This window comes from Crocodylus porosus, unplaced genomic scaffold (assembly GCF_001723895.1).
Source record: "Crocodylus porosus isolate Cpor-Errol unplaced genomic scaffold, CroPor_comp1, whole genome shotgun sequence".
Lineage (NCBI taxonomy): Eukaryota > Metazoa > Chordata > Crocodylia > Crocodylidae > Crocodylus > Crocodylus porosus.
The window spans coordinates 27,721,221-27,741,292 of NW_017728915.1; the positions used below are offsets into that span (position 1 = coordinate 27,721,221).

Here is a 20,072-nt window from a genome sequence, read left to right on the forward strand (position 1 = left end):
CACATCCATCGAGGGTTAACTTAGAGTGGGATCCACCATTTTTAAAATGCTCTATGAGCTCTATGAATGTCTGTTCTGTTACAGCTATAGAGTGCTTTCTGCATGCAGTAGGTATCATGTCTGTACCTAGGCATAAAGACCATCCAAGGAAGCCTTTCCTGAGTTGTGTAGGTCTAGGTTAAAACTCAGGATCTGAGGTAATGTGTTAATTATAAATATTTCATATGAGAAATGTATATCTGTACAAGATATATAGTAAATGCATTACAAGAAAGAAAATCTTAAGAGACCAGAACCTACAGCTGGCCCACAGTTGTATCACATATTTATTATTTAAATATCTAGGAAATGTTTAGACATCTGTAAAGAAAATAATTTGTCATGTAAGCAAAAATAGCAGACTTCTGAAAATGTACACAATTTTATTATTTTAGTAGAAATACAGACCTAGATTTTTCTTTGAGTAAACCAGTTTATCAGGGGTTACATGGTTAAACTGTTTCCTTCGTTATTCCTGTGCATTCCCACTGATTTCACCCAGCTTGAACAAGTATAACTGAGGACAGCAATCGTCCCACTGTAATTATTTCATGCTGAAGTACTTAGTAATTATTGTGTCACCTGCATAGCATTAGCTCTAGGAACATAAGATGCATCTCTCTTTGATTAGCTTTTAGTAGTGGTCATTGGGTAATTTGGAGTAACAATCATACTGTTTTCATTCTGTGTAATGTGGCAGTTCTCTCTAATTACATATGCACGTTCTTAATTAGGGGCCTACTGTTGCTAAGGGAATCTGTGTAGTTTAACACCTATATGCTTGTGGAGTTCTGCATGATGTAAGGAAACTCCTCCTGGATATTTATACAGGATTGAGCCTTATTTTAGCATTAGTCTGATGCCTACTAATGGTAAACTGCTTTCATTAGACTTTAATATTTTTAATGTAGTCAGTGCAGAAAGAGGTATGTAATATTTTCTGAAAGACTGAAAAACTAGTTTTAGAATTTTATACTTAAAATATTTATATAAGGACATATATTGTATTTAAGAACATAAAATGAAAATACAAGAGGACTTCTTTTATAAATATACATAAACTAAGTATATGAGTGCAGCTGCTGATATAGCTAGTTTACACACACACATAGTACAGGCATGCATGCCCATATACGGTAATAGTAATAGATGGGCAATGCAATTTTAGAACAAAATGATGTTTTACTTTCAAATGAGAATCAGTAAGCATTCATGAACTTCCCTAAGTGAAAGAATTTATGTGATCAAAATCTGCAGGGATCCAACAACTATGTTTTTTTATACCAATATATTCTCTTAGGTAATCAAACAGTTAATTTTTTTTAAGTGGATGGTTTTTAGCATACGAAGAATTATTCCAAATACACACGGACTGCACCCAGTCTCTGTTCATACAGCTTACTTTAAGCCACTTAAACATAGACCAGGAGCAGTGTGTACAGGCATTTTCTACTGCTGGGAGCCATGTAACTCAGCATGGGGGAGAGACTAACAGGTCTTGGCAGGTGTGGGGGGAGGATGGGGGGAGCAGGGAATTGAGTCCATGGATATGGTTGCCCAGTCATGGCCTGGGGATTAAATATAGCCCAGTAAGGGTAGGGGGTCAGCTGAAGAGGCTAGACTTTCTCAGTCCTGTGGTTGAGCTGCAAATACATGCAAGCATTAGAAAAATTGGGTTGGCTCTTTCCTAGACTGGTTTAACTCTTTCTCGATCTAGGCTCATGCACCTCCTGAGGTGAATTAATTTTGATCAGGTGCCATGTTTTGGGCTGTTTAAATTCTCTGAATACCTACACAATTGGATATTTAGATTGACCTAACTGTGGCTAGGTCAATCTAAATATATTGCCTGTAAGTACCCGTAGAGTCTGTGTTTTATCTGGATCAAAAGTGATCATTCAGACCTTACTGGCCATGTCCGGACAAGTGCGGATATTTGGTTTGCCATGAACTAGGAGTGGCGGCACATCTTGTGCCACTGTTACTTGTCCCTGGGGAATGCCTAAGCCACATGTGGGGTAGGGGAGGCTAGGGCCAGCAACTGTGCTGGCCACAGCAGCCTTAACTGGGATCTTGGGGGCTGGGGAATCTGCAGCTGTGAGACTCCTGCAGCTGGGAGCTGTGCTAGCATCCTAAGCGGAGCTCCGGCAGGCCAGGCTTTGTTTCTGGTTGGTGCACACTGCAGCCATGTGTGCCACCCTGCTTTTTTTTTACACAGGGTTTTTTTGACCCCAGAATCTCCAGCATCAACCCCACCCCGCCATCCCCATGCTTCAAGGTAGCAGCATAGGGAGTGCCTGAATGCGTGGTGTGTGGCATCACAGACAGGTCTGTGGCACCACATACCACATGGCTATGCTGGTCTGGACTCAGTCCCTGAAGGTGTCTTCCAGGCATCTACCATTTCTGTGATATTTCTAAGAGAGGTCAAATGGCTCTCCATTGAGGCTGTATATACCCATTCTATGTGTCATCTTGGTTAGCTTTGACATTTTTGCACTTGTGAGATTAAGAACATGTGTTTAATCTGTGAAAGAATGCCCATCCTTTAATCGTATTAATGAAGCCATAGCCAGGCCAATTGTACATTGGCTGTGAAACTGAATGGATACAATATCTGAGTTTAGAGAAAGACATCATACAAATAGGTCATACCTATGGAGCTTGGGAGAAACATTCTAACTCTCCACAACCTGGAAGAAATGTTAGGAAAATACTTCATATTGTAGCTATCTTTAGGAGTAGGCTGGCACCTATAGCTTGGACACATCTGCTTATATAAGAAATGAAGAGTGAACTTTGTGTAATCCCTCAGCTATTCGGTTACTATGAAGCCATAGCACCTTTCCCAGGGGTTAATCTGTTGCTATAGCATGTTTAGAATTGTTTAGCTCTGTAAAATGAGTGTATTACTCCATTTTTGTTTTATTATGTTTTCCTGCTGCTTAGTTTTTAAGTAGGAATAAGAGTACTTGAAGTTTAATTTCCTTCTCCTGCACCTACTGTTTATATTTGTATGGAAAGGAAAGTGCAAATGAAAATGTCAGAAAATAATTGTTCTTGCTAGTAGGCTGCACTTCCATCTAAGCTATATAGAAGCATCAGGAAAGCCATATTTAGCTCTAGGGTATTTGAGCAAATCAGATAATGTAAATACAGTTAATTCTCTTGTCTTCCAAAGGAAGCTGCCAGGACCATGGCATTGCCTTGCCAATTATAGGTGTACTCCATTTACCTGCCAGTCAGCAAAGGCAGCTGTTGCTTATTTTCCAATTCCCCAGTACAGCTTACTATAGAAATATATATTCACTAATATACAGGCAGTTCTCATTTAATACCTTTTCTTAGACTCAATACTGAAGTAACTGATTTTCTAATATGCCTTAAAGCACTTAGAAATGCTGGAAGCATCTTCCTATTGGCTGACGATACTTGAACTGCAACTGTACTGTTACTTTTTTTTTTTTTACTACAGTGTCTGTTGCATTGAATAATGTTTCCAGAGCACATTTTTTCCTGATAGATCCTATTTGTCCAGGAGGTAGAGAGAAAGATACGAGAGGATATTGATATGACCTCCAGAACTTTTAATTATGGGAACATTTTTCCAATAAAGGCCTGTGTGGATAACATTTCTGGTTAATTCTGTCACTAGTGTATGTGTGTGGGTATGTGTGTATATGTATGTATGTGTGTGTATACAACCCCCCCCACCCACCTACCCATCCATATATAAAATATCTACCAGTCTCCAAATATCATTGAGCTGTATGGGTGGCTTAAAAATTAGGGTGTTTTGGGGATGGCGGAGGGGTCTTTTGTTTTATTGTGGCTGCAATGTTGCCTGTGATTTCAAATGAGCTTTTTCATTCTTTGCAGCAAGAGCTGAGCTATTGGATAAGTGGCAGCACAAAACATACATCTGCACTGTCATCACAGACTCATTAAGTAGCCATTCCAATGGGTGGAATATGTTATATAAATTGGCAGCAAGTTACCAATGGATGAAGGTAAGTAAGAAATCTGATTCTATGAACTTAAACTTGATAATTTAGGTATGAGCAGGTGGCACTTTGTTGCTACAAAAGCTTCCAAATTTCAGTAACTAGTAACCTGTTCTTTTACCTATTAATTTTCTTCATAGTATGTGTCCACTGGCATTAAATGTTGCTCAGGCAAAGTATGTCCTAAGATGTTGACTGTCTTGTTGAGATGGTCCCATAAAGCTCTCCTTAACAAGTTGCAATCTTCAAATTGCACACATTTCATTTTATGCTTAAAAGTTCACAGCATCTTTTGCAAACTTGCAAAAAGACACATAACACTGAGGGTGCTGGAGTGACAGTAAAGAATTCTCTAAAACAAGGGCCGATAATCATATCAGTCACATGTGATGCTCTGTAATATTTTAATTTCAAGTCTACATGGACAAGGCATTCATTAGCTCTCTGTTTTTTACCTTCTGCATGTCATTAATCTTAAAACAGTCATTTATGTTTGTGTTACATGAGATTTTGATGTTGACTGTTGGGCTTAGGAGAAAGACACTACTGACAATATGGAGCCAGGAAAATCTTACAGACTTTAAAAATGGTTTGGTTCTGCTGCTTAGTGCTTCTGCCGTCAGTCTTTAACCTCTCACAGTCTTTGATTTTCTGATGTCTTATTACTGGTATGAGTAGTTCCCCTGAGGTGAGACTTCTTGCATACAGAATTGTCCATAGTTTTCTAAAATGAAAGCACAAACCTGCAATCTGTATATAAAGTCACTTTTAACAACATTAGATGTAAAGAAGCTTTTGAATTGCTTTAAATAAAATATATAAGGCTAGAATATATAAGCCCAGTGTCTAGCTGACTCATTCTCAGCTTCTTACATTTGGAGCACTGAAGTCCTGCTTGACAGATGCTTCATTTCTGTGGAAATGTCCTTGAATGATGATAACCTTATTTCTGGCAGCCAAATAGGCAGTACACTACAACATCCCTGTGAACAGCTACATAGGATGTGTCTATCTAAGATTCACTCAGTTGTTAAGGTAGACTGCAACAATTAGTGTTGTGCTGCAACAGAATGGATTCAGTAGCTTTACTGACAGCACCTCATTTTATTTCTTGAAGAAATCTATGTGCACCTTCTTTTAAACTAGGAAGAAGGTGTTCTGTGTATTTTTATGTCTCTCACAAGGCTTCTTCCTTACCAAAATTCAAGAGCTAAATTTTGCTACCTGTGTTTTTTCCTTCTTCTGATTTTCCAAGAATGAAGATAAAGAGCTTTAGCTTGAGTAAAGGGTGCAGGATATGACTTCAAGCAACTGCAGTTCACATGTGTATAGCACAAAAATCTGCACTAAAAAGGAAAAACAAAAACTTGCTCTAAATGAATGGTTCTGGGCAGACCCTGGAATATGTAATCAGTAGGATTTGGAAATCAATTTCAGTCAAAGTAGGATTAGGCCTTCCATGTGCATGTGAATACCTGAACTTCAGTTATCAAGCCTCTAAATAGAATTAATCAGTTCTGGTTTAGCTTGTCTATTGGGGCACCCCTTCGTATTCTGGTTTCCTCAGGCCTACTTCTCTTCTGATTTATTATTGGCTCAGAGCTGCACTCCAAAGTGGATTTTCTTTTAATAACAGACTTGGAGGAAAAATAAAAGACCCACCACTTGCACTTGAAAAAAGTAAAAAGAAATTAAAATTATTTGAAGCCTAAATCTATAGACAGATGTGACAATTGTGTTACCAAAGAAAACAAATATAAGCTGTTACAATGCAACTGTTACATCTGCATGATTCTGCCATGATACCTGTGTAGTCATGTTTCATTCAGTTCAAAGTCAGAGTGATTTAGCTAACTCTGCAATGCCAATAATATGGATTATGGAACTTCTCTATCTGGCCTGCCTAGAGCTATGGCCTGCCGTGGAGGCTCTGCTGGCCATGGCCACCAATGGCAAGTTTGCTTGTTGCTGCCACTCCTCGAGCATTGCTATGCATTCATAGCCCCTCTCCCACATCCACCACCACCATCTCTAGACCCACTGCCACTGCGATGGCCATGGCAGCTGAATCCACATTCCAGACTGGGAGCCCGATGGTCTGATTCCAGCCTGGGGTCTCAGGTGGGTTTGACATCTCTGAGTTAATTCATAGGACCCAGGTATCCAGCAGATAGAAGTTACAGAGTAACAGCGGATTCTTGTTTCCAAGGAATGACTGGCCCTCCCTTTTAAAGTGGCTAAAATGTATGTTTGTCCATATTTGACTTGAGTTAATCAGTATCTTATTTTGCAAACACCCCTGTTAACTGCCTTGGGCTCTTTTACATTTCAGAGTTAGGGAAGTTCTCAAGGATGCAACCCTTTCTAAAAGAAGACTCCCTGCAGAGTGATTTCAGGATATCGACTTTGTTTGGGATTTGAATTGCCTCCCTGTAAAGAAGAATGAACAAGCATTGCCTTGTTGATTGTCATGTAAACCTGAATATCCATATGGCTCTTGAAATTCTCCATTTCATTTTGAAGCAGTTTTTTTTTCTTAAATGATTTCACTCCCGCTGTGTCTATTCGGGGATGCAAATGTGTTTCAGTATCTAAATAATCAAACGGTAACCAAGGTAAAATATTTATGTCCAACTATTGTTACTGAAACAAAGGAGCAGAGTGTCGACAGAATGCCTCTAGTGAGCTTGTTCACATAACACAGGCTAGGACACTCTGTCTGGGCCTTCACTTCCTTGCCTATGCTGCAAAGTGCCACATGTACAGAAATGAGGAAGCTCCAAAGCTCTGACTTGGCTACAGACCTGGATAGTCTCCTGAAGTCAGAGCCTATAGGAACAGGATCTAAAGCCCCTAGTACATGTTAATCTTAGACCACCAATTAACCACAACTTATGTTGTAACCTATTTACATGTTAAAGCAGTTAATGGCATGATAAAACAAGGAATAAGCCACAAGTTGTTATTATGCAAAAAATGTGTAATCACTTTGTGACTGGTTCCTAGCACACCATTAATTGAATTTGTGGCCAGGCTGGAGCTCCCAGCCACAGGGATGTACAATGTGGGAGCTTGCTATTTGTCGGTGCAGGGGGAACCCAGGATCATGATCCCTGGCTTCTCCTGCACCGGCAATGAGATGTGATGCTGGATCCCACGGCCATACCTCCTCCCATGAACCTGTGGCATGGTAGGAAGGATTATGGGGATCCTGCATCAGATCCCACCACACCTTTATTTATACATCTTCTAGAGGCTTAAAATAAAGATGGCCACTGATCTCACTGGATTTGGGTATCTGAGTTATACAGTTTCCGAATTATTTTTACATGTTGTTAGCAACAGTTTCTTCCTTTTCTTCTTTCTTTCAAAAAAAAAAAAATGTTTTTAGACTGAAAGAAGGCAGTTTCATATATTTGCTTTTGTACCAATCGTATAAGGAAAAATGATCAGGCTTCATATATTTAAAATGCTCATCTCCTATAGCAGTTTTAGCAAATTTGAATGTGATCTGGCTGTATCTCCAAAATGCAGTAGGCCTCCCACAGCTTGCTTTATTATGTTGCACACAAACATACGTCATGTTACATATATCATGTTTCCTTTCCTACTTCAGTATTTACTTGCTTTTTAAGACTTGTACTTATGAATTTTAAGCAGTTGGTTTAGTTACTGTGCACAGTATATACAAGGTGACCTTACACTAACAAGTTATGGGAATTCAATTTAATGTTCTGTACTCGGATCTTCGGAGAAAATAAGTATTGTGGCAGACCCTTATGTAACGTATGAGGAAATGCATACCAGTGCTTATATGGCCATCCTGTAGTTGGACATAAAGGATTACTGACCGTTAGGTTAAGTACAGACAGTTAAAATGCCCAGGGCTGCATCAATTCAGTCTTTGAATGTTAGTCTAAGCTGCTGAGATTAAACTGAGAAACAAGTAGACAGACATCCACTTCTGATTCAGGGAATGCAGCCACACACCTGCATGGCTCAGGCCAGAAACCAGGGGGTGCTAAACCACACCTCTCTGGCATATAGCCTGCATAGGATGTGTGTTTGCTTCCTCTTTCTGCTGCCCCCAAGCTCTCTGGGATTTGCAATCCAGAATCACAGCAGAAGGACTCTGCTAGGTTGCTCATCTCTTCCTGCTTCCAGGTACCTCTGCGATTTGTAGTCCACAGCCGCAGCCAGCAGTAAGTTCTTAGCAGAGCAGGGCAGGGCAGCTCTGTATTCACGGGAAGGGAAGTTTAACCCCCATCCCTGGCCCTAAACCACAGCTGGGGTTTGCCTGGGGAGAGGGAAGTCCCTGCCTCACCACCTCACAACCCTTCTCTACTGGAGCAAGCAGTGCAGCCCAACCCAGGGCTACAAAATGCTGGGGATCTCTGATTTAACTTGAGCCAGGAAGGGGTATGGGACAGAAGTTTCATAAACTGGTTTGACCCGAATCAGTTAAGTCTAATACTGCATTCAACCAGGTTCATCTTAAACCAGTTTCAGCCATTTTGAAACTGGTTTATGTGCACGGAACTTCTGTTCTGTTACAGGTTAAAACCAGTTTCTGATGACTTAATTCAATTTATGTGTAACTTCTGTCCCTAACCTTAGAGCTTTTTTTGTATGTTGTTGTTCAGTATATGAAGAAAATTCTTAATTACACGATTAAACACTTGGTATTTAGGAAGAAGTAGGTGACTACATAAGTTTTGGTTGGCTATTAAGGTTTGGATTCAATTAAACACTGAATCATAGGTAATTAGCTATTGAGTAGTCCCTTTGGCTTCAGTAAAATACTCAATATTCATCATATGTATGAGTGCTTTCCTGGAGTAAGTTTGGAGAGCCAGATTGGTTTATAATAGATTCATAGATTGTAAGGCCAGAAAGGACCTTGGAAGATCATCAGGTCCAACCTCCTGCACCAAGCAGGAAAGATAACTGGAGGTCAGGTGACCCCAGCAAGGTGACGTTCCAGTCTCCTCTTGAAGATTTCCAGGGTAGGTAATTACCCCTGGAGGGAGTTTTCCAGGATAGGCACCCCCTCTGGAGCAAGTTTATTCCCCTGACTGTGAAGAAGTTTTTCCTAATGTTGAGCCTGAATTGATCTTCCAGGAATTTGTGGCTATTACTCCTGGTTTTCCAGGAGTGCCCTGGTGAACCTCACTGAGCCCTTGATGTCCTCCCCTAGTGTAGTGGTCAGCTGCTACCAGGTCCCCTCTTATCCTTCTTTTCTTCAGGCTGAAGAGTCCCAGATCCCTCAGCCTTTCTTCAGATGGCTTGCTATGTAAGACTCAGATCACATGGGTGGTTCTTCTTTGGACTCTCTCAAGCTTGTCCATGTCCTTGTTAAAGTGTGGTGCCCAGAACTGGACACAGTACTCCAGCTGTGGTCTCACCAGTGCTGAGTAGGGTGGAAGAATCACCTCCTTGGTTTTGCTGGAGATGCATCGATTGATGCATGCCAGAGTATTATTTGCCCTTCTGGCTACAGCATTGCACTGCTGGCTCATATTCATACTGTGGTCTATTATTACCCCCAGGTCCTTTTCATTCATAATATAGTCAGTTTGACAAGCTGAAATAGCATATGCAGACTCTGCCTTGTGGAAATACCTCGGAAGTTGCTTGAGCAAAAAAAAAAATCCCATCTTTGGAAAGATAGTTAAAGTAGATACAGGACACATCTTCTCTTCAAAGCATTACTATAATTTTGCTACATATAGCCAAGGTACACAAAACACAATAAAAAGAAAGAATCTGTTTCCACATTATCATCTTTCATAAAAACGTGTTGCTTCTTCATATAGTTAACTGGGATTTTTTGTGAATGTTCTTTCATTAGAAAATACATCTTTTTCATATTATAGTTTTCAGGGGAAAATGCCAGTTTTGCCAAAATCATTATATTTGCTCTTCGGTTGGGTCAGGTTGATGAAATATTTTGTTCCTGGTCAGGTCAGTGAGCAAAGATTATCTCAACAACTGCCTAAGTTACCATGATGCCTCCTGGGAGATGTAATTGGGCTGCTTTACTCTCACGTAATACTTTGCTGGATTGTTGGCCAGACAACATCACTCACAATATTGACTTGTGGGACTCCCATGATGCTCTGCATGCTTTAGATTATTGGGGAAAGCTAGCTAGAACTTTAAATTGGTAAACTAATGTTTCTGCATGTTGTCAATCCTCACTCACCTCTTTCAAGCCGCAATGAACAGATTCGGGAAATCAGTTATGCCATTATATATTGATAAAACCATACATGATAATATATTAAAATTACCCTGAATGACATAACAAATGCTGGTCAAAGCCATACATGAAGTCGAAAGTATGATCAAGAATGAAAATTATGATGCTTCTCTTGTATCTTAAATGTTCAATTTACGTAGTCTATGACACTACTAGAAAAAATAATTTCTAAAACACAGATTAGTCCATTCTCATAATTAAGAACGCATATGGATCAGGTCCTCAAAAGTATTTAGCCTTTAATTCCCATTGAAATTAATCAGGCCTCAAACATTAATTCCCTGGAGATTCACTGCAGAAATATGCCCCATCAAAGTGCAACCTCTGAGATAGGGCATAGAAAGAGATTGCAGGTGGTAGACCTTTCAGGGTTTTGTAGACAATAAACAATATCTTGAATTGTACCCAGAAGCTTATTTAGTTCCTCAGTCAAGGTGCTGTGCTGCATATTATAAAAAATACCCCTACATATTGCATATTTAATTCACTTGAGACATTTACCGGGACCAATTATTGCTGCTTTTCTCATTGCTAAAGAACAACCTTTTTACATTCAGGAGTCTTTCTGAAATGCATAGTAATAGACCTTACCAACTTTGTGATTTATGTGGTTTTATTAATTTGTATAAAGAATGCTAATAAAGTCACACAAATTGGGATTGGTTAGATCTAATACAGTGCATTTCTGAAATAGGATTTTCCCACTTTATTCCTGACAACCTGCATTTGCAACCATTCAGTTATTTTATTTTGAAACGGCTTTTCAATTATATTCTAGTGCTGTAGGGGAAAGGTTTTTGACAAAGGCACGACATAAACCATTTATATTGCAGCTCCATCATAGTTCCCATAGCTAAACTAGACTGGACAGTTCATTAAAAAGAAAAATTAATAGCACAGGGTTGCAGGGAAACAATAACAGATTATGACTGGCCTGTGGCAGCCCACTGAATTCATGTAGTGGAATAAAAATGATTTCCCCTATCTCATAAATGAAGGTTTGTTTCAAGGTTTTAGGCAAAACCTATACTTCTAGTCCTTTACAAGAGAAAGCTGTACTTGAGATACATACTCTGTCCATAGATGTAATATTTTGTAACATTTCTACAGACAACTAATCTATAGCTTTTAACCTGATAAGAAATGCATATTTCATAAAAAATGAAAGCAAAACAAAAAAACATATATTCAGGTGTGTACGTACACACACACACACACACACACACACTTGTGTGTGCATGGCTTTGTATATGTATATACAGTGTTTGAATGACGTTCTGACACTTGGAGGGGTCTGTGGTGTTGGCAGGTGGAAGGAGCCACCACTGCCGCCTGAGGCATTGGGTGAGCCGGGGAGCTCTCAACTCTTACGGGGGGGGCTCAGCCCCCCCTGAGTTCCACTATAATTCGAGCCCTGTGTGGAAATATCAATGAGGGTTGTATTGTATATTGGATTAACTCCATGGATGTCCAGAGCCAAAAGCAGAGAGTGGCTGAAGTCTTCCCTCCATTTATTGGCCAGTCTAGTAGGTGCATTGAGCCAGAATCAAATAACTGTTTCTTAGTCCAAAACAAGAAGTAAGGAAGAATTGAAAAAGCTCAGTGCTGTCTGAGATGGTGTTCCTTGAAGCTACTCCCTGGGGTTACCCCTCTCCTAATGTTGTGCCTAAAAGTGCAACAGAGTCAATGTAACATATTTTCTGAATCTCTTAAGTGCACAAAAACGTAGTGCAAAAGTAATACAAGTAACATGTTTTGCACACATTTTCAAAAGACATTTCACACACTAGAGATTCAGTGATATGCTGACTGCTTCTAAAGGTGAACAAACTGTCTTTTATTGACGTCTACAAGGTTATGGGAGAGCTCAAGACATGAGTGACTGGTGCCTCCTGAATTTGGAGGGGCACTGGCAGGACCTGCCGACAGCAGCGGCCCTGTAAGGTGGGGCACCAGCCCTACCAACAATATCAGTGTCAGCTGTTAGGGGGGCACCGCCCCGTCAGGGGAGGCACGTGCACCCCTGTGCACCCCCAACCAGTTGCCTATGCCTCAGGAAATGTAGTACGGAGCCTAATAACGTGTTTAAAAGTCAAATATGGTATTGTGCAATGTGCTTAGGATGTTAAATGCAAAAAATAAGCTTGCTGTGGTGTGTACTGTCTCTGTGGGACAGATAACTAGTGGTCTCAGCCTGACTCCAATGAGTATTGGCTGATTTTGCTGGAAACTTCCCACATATGAAGAAAAAGATTTGTATAGTATAGCCCATTCTCCAGTATTGAAGAGAAATGGTCCTTGTGGAGATGGATGGCCTGCTTTGCCAGTCTTGTATCAATGTGCTTAGGGAGTTAGCACTGGGCATAGGACTAACGGAAAAAGGAACACACAGTTTGAAAAGTTTCATCAGTCCAATAAGCATGCTAGTCCAATTGACAACTTTCACAAATTCACTGTTTATACTTTGTTTTGGTTGAGGAGGTATGAAGGTAAAGAAAAGTCCTTTGCCTACTCTAATTACAAGTAACATTTAACAGTTACTAAAACTGAGTTATCTAGGAGGGGGGGAATTCCATATTTTAAATTTATTTTGTGCATTGTACATTTTTCTATTCATTTCAGTGTTCAGCGTGTAATATATAGATATTTTCTTCTTTTTATTTAAATGTCCATAGATACTATTCCCTTTTCCCCAACCTAAACATTGGAGAGAAAATGTTATCCCAGGGAACAGCCTTTCTTTCAATGAACCACAATGTACAAATGGCTCCAAAGAGAGCCTAACAAAGACTCTGTTGTGCTATATCACAGCAAAGCCAATAACCCAGCGGTTACTGCTGATTTGCTGCATTCTTGCAACATAAACAAAACAATACAATAGTAGTGTATTCAGGATACCTGGTGTAACACACAATAGAGTTTTTTGAGTTAGAATTCTGCAGAAAATTGTATTTGTTCAAACATAGCCTTTCATTTAATGACTATAGGAAAAATCAGAACTATGGATATTTCAATAGAGAACCTTATACATAGAGGAAAGAACAATTAATTTATCTTTACATATTTTCTTTCCCCACAGCTATAGAAAATGGTATTAAAAAAAAGGTGTAATGTCTTCTATATAGCTGTCTGTTGGCCCAGTTGTTGGTTAAGTTAAAATCTTATTTTTCACATTTCCTTCTTACCTTCCAAATCAGAATCTGCTTTCTCTAAACTATGTGAACTCGTGTATGGTAGACAGTAATGTCTTTTGTTCCTCTGAGCTAAGTACAGACAGCCAAAAAGCCTGAGGCTGAATCACTTAAATTTTTTCAGGTTAGTTAAAGCTGGGTAGACTGAACCAATAACCAAGTGAACAGACATTCACCTTTGATTCTGGAATTGCAGCTACATGTCTTCAGTGGCTCAGGCCAGATGCTGGGATGCTAGAGCACACTTCCCTGCTCATCTGGAGCAGATAGCTTGCACCAAGCCTAGCCTGCCCACCCTGCAGGGGAGGGGGGTTTGTGAAGGAGGTGCAAAGCATCCTGGGATGCTGGGGGTCATTCATTTTAATCTGGAGTCTGGAGGGGTGCTGGGATAGAAGTTAAATAAACCAATTTAACCTAAATCAGTTAAGTCTGATACTACATCCATTCAAGATTATCTTAAACCTGTTTCAACCATTTTAAAGAGGTCTATGTGCACTGAACTTCTGTTCTGTTAGGCTAGGGACAGACATTCAAAAAGCTTGATCCTGAATTGATTCAATCTTTGCAGGTTAGTTGCACAGCAAGGGGAATTTATCACCCAATCAGCAAAATGAAAGGATCTCTCATTAGTTCAAGCTCTTTTTAAACAACTCGTTCCAAAGAAGGAATGAAGGGACATTACCAACTGCCTGTTGATTAGCTCCAAAAAGCCCTAAGCAACACTGTCCTGTCTTCCTTATTTCCCATGGCATGGACCGTAGCCAACATGTAGTATGCTAGCTAATGCTGAGAAGTGTCTGTGTAAGGCAGAAGGGGGCAGGAATCCCTGCTTCAGCAGGGAGTTGGGTGGGGGCAGGGGAGGGAGCAGGAGGAAGCCAGGCAGATGCCCTGTACCTGCAGGTTTTGCTAGAGCTGCAGCTAGGGAACAGGGAGGAGGGGTCAGCCCAGCTGGGTTGGAGCAGAGAGCAAAACCTCACCTAGAGATGCAAAGTAACTGGGATGCTAGAGGATTCTGATTTAACTTAAACCAGGAAGGGGTCTGGAGCAGACATTGCATAAACTGGTTTGACCCAAATCAGTTAAGTCTGACACTACATTCAGCCAGGTTTATCTCAAACCGGTTTCAGCCATTTTCAAACTCATTTATGTGCACTGAGCATCTGTTCTGTTGCAGGTTTAAACCAGTTTCTGATCACTTAAATCAGTTTATGTGTAATGTCTGTCCTTAGCCTTACAGATCTGAACTAGTTTCTGATCACTTATGTTAGTTTATTTGTAATGTCTCTCCCTAGCCCTGATGATGTAGAATTACTTACTATACCTGTGAGCTGTGGAATTTTAACAAGTTTGCATAACTTAACTGTGGAAAAGCAATTAATTTTTACACTATTTAATTAAACCCACTTAATGGCCAAGAATTCAATTAACAATTGCTTTCCCCTCTTCATTGTTACCTTACCACTCATTTGTGCCAATTTGTTTTATACGATGAACTCTATATCTGGATCTACCCATCTATAAATGAAGTATGCATATGTGAGCAACATTTGTCTGCATCTGTAGATATGTGTTCATTACATTAATCTAAAAAATAGATTGAGCGGTGTAGTATACATAGCAGTCTTGCCCATAGAACCCACAGAATGAAGTGCTTTCTTGATTAAATTACGTATTATTCCTTGGGTATAATTCTGAGTCACATATACAGGTATAAATTTGGATTAGCCTGCAGATCTGCCTTACCACTTCCTAAAGAAAAGAGAGGGTAAACTTGCTCAAACTTCCCTGAGAAGTTTCTCAGGCAGTGCCTACTCTGACAGTATGGCCCCATGTTTAATTTAAGGTGTAATGGGAATCGGCCACAAAGCTATTACACATATTTTGTATAACAACTTTGTTATACCTTTTCTTGTTTTATTACTCTGTTAACTGCTCCGACATGTGACTGGGCTACTACTTAAGATGTGATTAACAGGTTAATTACAGCTTACATGTTATATTTGCCAGAGCCTGAAAGCCTTTGCATTCAAGCAAGACATGAGCTAGATGCTGCAACTACTCCATGTTACCTACCCAGTTTCTTCTCCTCAGGCATTGTGCTGCCTAGATGGGGTAGGAATTGCACCTGTTAGATTGGGGAAAGGATGTACAGTATCAAATGTCTCTGTTTTACTCCTTGCAAGAAACCCTACTTCTTTAATCGCACAATAGGGGAAGATGGTGTTGATGTTCCAGAAGCTTAACCTATCGCCAGTTCTCTATAGAATAATGTAAGGGGTCATAGTTTGAATACTGCTTCACAGTCAGATTGCCTTAAGTATTTTGAAACCTGTTTATAGAAGAGAAACAAAAAGGAAAATACATATGTTCAGTATTACAACTATACAACATGTACTAGGGACCTTTTGGAATTATGTATTTGGTTTCCCTGTGATACACACCAGGTTCTTTGAGAGAGAACTTGTGTAATTAGAGCAAAATTTAGTGTAGTATCAGTCGCAGTGGAACTGCTTGAGGTTCTAAGGTTTTCATGGCTAAGGTAAAGACAACATAATAGGTAAAAGCATCCTAGCAGCTAGTCTATGAGATGCCATAGGTTCTTGACAGTAGATGGCCAGTTTTGAGAGGTATGAGTCAAAGATATAACCAGTTTTTAAAAGTGATCTCAAAACAAAAAGAAACTCATTTCATGGTACGTTCAGCACATTGCAACTAGCAATTTCAGACTGACTTGTAAGCAAGTGGGAAGAATGCATAAAACATAAAATTACATATTCAGAAAATTACTTGTGGATCAGACCATGAACTGTGAAAGCATCACTCTACTTTCTTTCTAAAATGATGAAACTGACAGAGGTTAGAGGTACTTGAACTGATTAATGACCTAAAGCAGAATCTTCTTAACAAATACACCAACCGGCTCTCCAAAGTCTCAAACTCTAGCAAACAAGCTGTAGACTCACTTGAATGCAGAATGCAAGAATACCCAGTGTGCTCGCCCATCAGTTTTGTGCTTTCACTCGCCTTCATTCATTTTGTCCACCTGTTACTCATTTCTAAAATGTTAGGTAATTTGAATCTTTGTTTTAGACTAGCTGTGCAGTGGTTGACATAAAAGATGTTAAGAGCTTCCCATTGACTCCCAAGCTCCTTAATGTCCTTAATGTATTCTCTGTAGAAGTTTCTAGTGTTGTCAATCATCATTTCAGGTTTCTAGTGTCAGGTAAACAGAAAAAAAAAACAGGAAAAAACATTTTCTATGTGTTTTTTCTCTCCCAATAAATATTAAGAAGTCCATATATACATTTAGAGAGATTTATTTGGAGGCATAATCTCTCTCGGCTCTCCTCCCTAAAAGTGCTTTTCCCAGAAAAGCATAATTGTTCCAAGAGCAGTTTATTTAATATTATCACTAAGAGGAAATTTTTACTACTGGAAAGTGGTTGAATTGAAATAAGTCTCATCTGTGCAACATTTTTTGACAAGAATATTTTCATAAAAATAAGATGAACACTTAGAGTGTATTTCATATGAAAAGTTAATCTATTGCTTATCATAAGGTGACCTTGTGGCCATCTACAAATTCACTGGGGGGGGGTCAGCAAGGGATACGAGATGCAGGCTACCCTCGCCATTCGCGGGGGATGTGTTCTTGTATCCCCTGCAAATGGTGAAATCCACAAATAAGGCACTGCTTTCATGAATGCAGTGCCCCCAGTGGCGGCGGGGGGGGGAGGCACGGCTCTGCCGGGAATGTGACGGCAGCAAGCAGAGAGCCCCTGGGGAGCTCCTATATGTGTCTAAAGTGTATGTAAAATGTGGGTTTGGCATTCACAAATATTTGAAATCGTGAATGCCAAACCTGCGAAAATTGAGGGTTTCCTGTACTCTGTTTACCAGGGTGCCCCTTGGGGCAACTAGAAACAGCGGTCAAAAAATGACAGAGAGCAGATTTAGATTGGACATCAGGAAGAACTTCTTTATGGTAGAGGTTACTAGAATCTAGGATGGGCTTCCAAGGGAGGTGGTGCTCTCCCCTAACCTTGATGTCTTTAAAAGGAGACTGGACAAGTACCTAGCTAGGGTCATCTGACCCCAGTGCTCTTTCCTGCCCAGGGCAGGGGGTTGGACTCGTTGATCTCCTGAGGTCCCTTCCAACCCTAAAACTCAAATGACATTTTTAATCACTCTTACTCTTTTTTTTTAAATTTGTTTTCTTCCCCCCCCCTTTCTTCTGTGATAGGTGCCAAATAGTAATAATCTGTGGGAAATGATAATGTTTCCTTTAGAGGATAGTCAATAGAATGAACTCAGTAAACAGAATGAACTCAGACTAAAATCCAATGAAAAACATACTGCATTTAAAAAAAAATATATTGTTCAAATGAAATACTGATTTTGATTGCAAATAGGCAGGCCCAGTGGTCAGGGCTGTCCCTGGGGTGGGGTGTGAATCAGGGTGACTGCCTCAGGCCCTGTGCTTTGGGGGGCCCCGTGGAGCCGGGCGGAGCAGCGGTAGTGCAGAGCTGGGTGCAGCGGCAGTTCCACGTCCAGCCTCTCACAACCCTCCCTCCCCCTGATGCCACCACTGCCGATGGCAACAGCAGGTTCTTCGGGTCTGGGATCAAAGTGGCGGCAGGGCCCCGCATGGGCTGATTAGCCCCAGGCCCCACACCCTGCTCAGGTCACCACTGCCAGTAGTTGACAGGTTAATCTGCCTATCTCTAAGATTCAGTGGCTGTTCTAAGTGCATATTTTAGCAGCATACAGGACCAAATTTGGCAATTGTTCTCACCTAAAGGGGTAAGAACACTGCAAAGATTCAGTTTTGGTCTATTTCACAGAAGAACAGACAGTCTTAGCCTAGGATGTCTCAGCCTGAGAAAATATTGCTATTGTGTGGTAGCTTTAAGGACTGGGGAAGTGAAATGTGACAGTGTTCCCAGTGTCACAGTTTAAGCAAGGTGTGCTTGAAGCAAGACAAGCAAATTTAAAAGCATTGTATGAATACACATACAGGTGTTTTCAAAATGATAGTCACTAATCCAGCTAGCTTGTTGGAATATAGCTACTTTATTTTAAAAGTATGCTTGTAGACCTTTCTGCATTAGCTTGCCATTGGGCACATTTGGTAGCTTCCTTTCCCATAGCTCCTGTCATTGGATAAGCAAGGTATTTGGGTGAATCAAGGCTACCATGCCATTTATGTTCAGACATAATCTTACATCTGTGAAAAATGAGTTATGGTTACTCACTCGTATGTGGCATTTATGCCCTTTGCTGGAGAAGCTTACCTTCACACAGAGGAACTAAATAAAAAATAGACTCATCCTTCAAACTTACTGGATTGCTTACAAGTAGACATGCACTATCTGGGAAAGCTTTTATATATTTAAGATCTTACATGGTGTCTGTTGAACAAGATGATTCCCACATGGTGCTTATAAGCTTTTAAATGTAATAAAATGTACCTGCAATGTCTTCTTTTACCCAGACGTTTCAGCTTGTTTCTGTACCTCTTTAAGTCGAGCTGACCACCTGCATAGACACTGCGTACTTGTAATGCTTAGAGATCTTCATTAACTGTTAGAAGAAACAAATTTTAATGTGGTAATAATTCTGAGTATTTCTCTTCTGAAATACAAAGAAGTGAAGGGATTTGCAAAAGGCCATCCAGAAAGTTAGTGGCAAAGTAAGGATTATAGCTCAGAAATTCCTAATCCTTGTTTTTGCATTTCCTGAACCTTTGAAATAGTTCTTCATCTGTTCCTTCATTCTGAAATTAATTTCTTTTTGAACATGTTTGTATAAAACACTATTCATACAGAATTTATCCTTTGTTGTTTTGCATGGGATATAAATGAAAAGGATTGCTGTAAATTGTTTTTTGTTAGTCCTGCATTTAGATGTGCTCTTTCATTTCATGAGAGAAAAATCTATGTGGCACATTAATGCAAACACAATGTAAAATAATAATAATGCTGAAGTCAAAGTTTGGGGCTCAGTACAGAGATTCAAAAAGCCCAGGGCAAAGTCAGTCCAATCTATGCTGGTTTCTCTAAACTGTGTAGATTTGACCGGGAGTGAATGGGACTCACATTTTGTCTTTGGTTGGGGGAGGCAGGCAAATGCTTTCAGTGACTGAAGCCAGAAGGTTGGGGTGCTCTTATATGCCTCCCTGCATGCCAGGTATTGCGAAGGGCAGCCAAATCCCTGATTGGCTGTCAGGCATATGCCTTCCCCCTGCTGTCCTATCATCTGCAATTGACAGCTGCAGGTAGCCAGTGGAAGGAGGCATGCTCACTCTTGCTCAGCAGCGTGAGAGGTCTCTGGGCTTTGTCCAAGGTAGGGGGAGTTGGGGTCCACCCCAGACAGGACAGAGGCAGGAGAAGAATGGGATTCATGAGCTGCTAGGGGCGGTGGTGCTAGCAGCACACAGTGCATTCCCAGCTGGGTCAGCAAGGCACAGTGTGTCCCTCACTTGTCCCAAGCCCCAGGACCATGCACCTGAGCAGATATATATATATCTAGAGCCCATGTCAGTAGAGAAGTGGCTTCAGCTGGAAATTTGGGGCT

At 40.4% G+C, this 20,072-nt stretch overlaps 1 protein-coding gene across 2 annotated transcripts in view; it reads left to right on the forward strand.

Moving 5' to 3' along the window:
- Positions 1 to 3,918: 3,918 nt before the first annotated feature.
- The window catches only part of CDH11 (cadherin 11), a 55,633-nt gene continuing 39,479 nt past the window's right edge, over positions 3,919 to 20,072 (forward strand). For both annotated transcript variants that reach the window (XM_019535901.1, XM_019535902.1), the window contains exon 1: positions 3,919 to 4,049. The gene's annotated coding sequence lies outside the window, so the exon portion shown is untranslated. The remainder of the gene's footprint in view (positions 4,050 to 20,072) is intronic.